The sequence below is a fragment of the Eumetopias jubatus genome, unplaced genomic scaffold, assembly GCF_037043125.1.
Source record: "Eumetopias jubatus isolate StellerSeaLion01/CBP00866 unplaced genomic scaffold, mEumJub1_p1.0 scaffold_17, whole genome shotgun sequence".
NCBI lineage: Eukaryota > Metazoa > Chordata > Mammalia > Carnivora > Otariidae > Eumetopias > Eumetopias jubatus.
The window spans coordinates 24,151,653-24,154,561 of NW_028274823.1; the positions used below are offsets into that span (position 1 = coordinate 24,151,653).

The 2,909-nt window shown below is 37.8% G+C and overlaps 1 pseudogene; it reads right to left on the minus strand.

Annotated features, from left to right (window-relative positions):
* Nucleotides 1-725: 725 nt before the first annotated feature.
* On the minus strand, nucleotides 726-1,243 carry LOC114205248 (large ribosomal subunit protein uL11 pseudogene; annotated as a pseudogene).
* Between the last annotated feature and the right edge of the window lie 1,666 nt (nucleotides 1,244-2,909).

Sequence of the window (2,909 nt, forward strand, 5' to 3'; positions counted from 1 at the left end):
CATCTGAGAAATGAAAATGAGTTTTGTATCTGGCAATAATAATAACATGATAAATCAAATGATATCACATATTAAAGCATGTTCTTAAACATAAAGTCTAATTTCATTATTATTTTTGCCCATTCACTTCTTTCACTACTTTTTAAGATTTATTTATTTATTTATTTATTTATTTGAGAGAGAGAGAGAGAGAGAGAGCACACAGAGGGAGAGGGAGAAGTAGGCTCCTGCTGAGCAAGGAGCCCTATGCGGGCTCAATCCCAGGACTCTGGGAACGTGACCTGAGCCAAAGGCAGACACTTAACAAACTGAGCCACCATTCACTTGTTTCTTACATGAGAAGAATAGTTGGTAAAAATTATTAGTTTCTTTGAAATTGGTGAAGAGGTACTCCCCATTGTGAAAACTTTGACTTGTGAAGCCCTATTTAGGATTATTATGTTACAACTTATCCTTACATAATTTCCTTGGGGTGCTGTCTCTCTTAATGTGCAACACTGTTGAATAAGAATATAGAATATATAGAATTCTCCACATATTGTCCATAAACCAGAAATTTTTATTCTTTGATTAACTTATTTTATTCACCCAAAGAGTTCAGATTTTTTTTTTTCCAATATAGCTGCCAATTATCTTGCAGATCCTTTTGGATATTTTTATGTTATCTAGAAAAGAATTTTTGAATCTTTTTTTTTTTTTTTTTTGGTTGTCAAATGATCCTTTATTGAAACATTTTCCTTTGCAGTTAACTAGCCAGGCATTCCAGCGCACCACTGTTGATGTCATCTATGATGTCATGAGGGTGGCGGCCATCTACATTGCAGCCCACAGACTGGGCAGTCCCCAGGATCTCTTTAATGGTTCCAGAGAGTTCTCTCGCTAAAGATCGGTGTTGCATCTGTCGGGCAATATTGACAATCTCATCAAAAGTGATATTTCCACTGTGCTTAATGTTTTTCTGCTTCTTTCTGTCTCTTAGTGGGTCCTTGAGGGCTTTGATAATCAGGGCGGAGGCAGAAGGTACCACTTCAATCTGGGCCTGTCTGTTCTGAATGGTCAGTTTCACTGTAATCCTTAGACCCTTCCAATCACTGGTTGCCTTGGCGATGTCATCATCAACCTTTTTTGGAGACAGACCCAGCGGGCCTATCTTCGGGCCCAGGGCAGACGTGGCACTGACTTCATCACCGGTGCACCTCAGGTACACGACTTTGATCTCGTTGGGGTCGAATTTAGGCGGCATGGCGGAAGTGGCTGGTGTCAGATGAACCCGGATTGGGGACGACCGAAGAAAGTTGCACCTTTGCCTCCCCGAGCCGAAAGCCAAAAGCAAGAATTTTTGAATCTTTAATACACCTAGAAATTAGAGTATCATAGTAAAAAAGAACCAGAAATTGAATTCAAGAAAACTGGGGTATATTCCCTAGTCTCATGAGATATTACTTTACCTTCCCTAGCATAGTTCCATCCTTGTGCACATAAGGTCTGTGAATCAGATTGTGCTCAATACTCTTTCCATTTTAGTTTCTGAGGTTTTAGTTCCCTGTATGATTATCTGGTCCATCCATCTCTCCTCTATCATTATTATTACTAATAGTAGTAAGATAACAGTATTTTAATCAAGGAGGAAATGAACAGCCAGGAAGATGAAGTTATTTACTCAAAGATATACAGTGTTTTGGTGGCAAAGCCAGAAACAGTACCTAGATTTAGTTTTGTGCTAAGTAAATTAGGAATATTTTTCTGTTGAATCCATCTCTCAAAAAGTTAAATACATGAGAATATGTATCTCCCAGTTAGTTCATCAGGAAGAAGATGATAAAAATAGATAATTGGTCCTTATGAAGTCAGGACTAAGAGTTGATCACCAAACCAAACACAGCAGAATGGACCATGAAAGTTGCCTTCAGGCATGAAGCAGCATGATGGAGTTACCATCACTTCCTAGCACCATCTCCCTGAAACCTTTCCTCCCTTTAGGTCAGACCCTTTGCAATGAAATTTCTCTTTGAAATGTTTTATTATTTCTCAAGAGCAACTTAACGTGACTCCCTTAGCCTGGAGGCCTGAAACCCCTGATTAGGTCCCTGAAATGATGCCACAAAGCTGCACCCATTTAATTTTGTCTGGTTCTATTCATTTGCATAATGAATATTGAGCTCATTTACAGCTCTATGGGAATACTCCATATTAGCTAGTGGCAAAATAAAACTCTTTTTATAACCAGGATTTTCTAAGTAGCATTCACTCAAAATAACTTGGGAAAATATTAAAGTTGTGAATTGAATTACAGATTAATTTGTCTGCATAATTTCCAACTTAAAAAAAATCAGAGATTAAAGGCATACATTATAATTTAATAATAAACTGAAAAATTGAGGGGAATCAGGAATGATGGCCAATTAAATAGGTGTTCCTGTGTGTCCTTTTGGTCACCTACTGGCATTCTGACCAGTAAAGTAATGCGGACTGACTATAGATTTACATGGAGAGCCACATATATAGGCCAGTGCTCCCATGAAAACAAGGAGAAAATGCTGATAGAATCTAACATTTATATACAATAACGCATCAAAGAACTGCAGAAGCAATATAACACTGAGCAAACGAAGCCAGATACAAATGACCACGCACTAAATTATTGATATAAAATTCTAACCACGCAAAACTACGGTAGATTGAATTCAGAATAGGGGCTTATTAGTCATGTATCACTACATAACAAATTCCCACAAATTTAGAGAATTAAAACAACACACGCTGATTATTTCAAATTTTCTGTGTGTTCAGAGGTCAAGCATGGCTTTTCTAGATCCTCTGCTTAAACTATCACAAAGAAGCAATTAAGGTATCTGCTCAGTTCATTGTCTTCTGGAGGTGTCTCTGGGGAAGGATCTGCTTCCAAAACA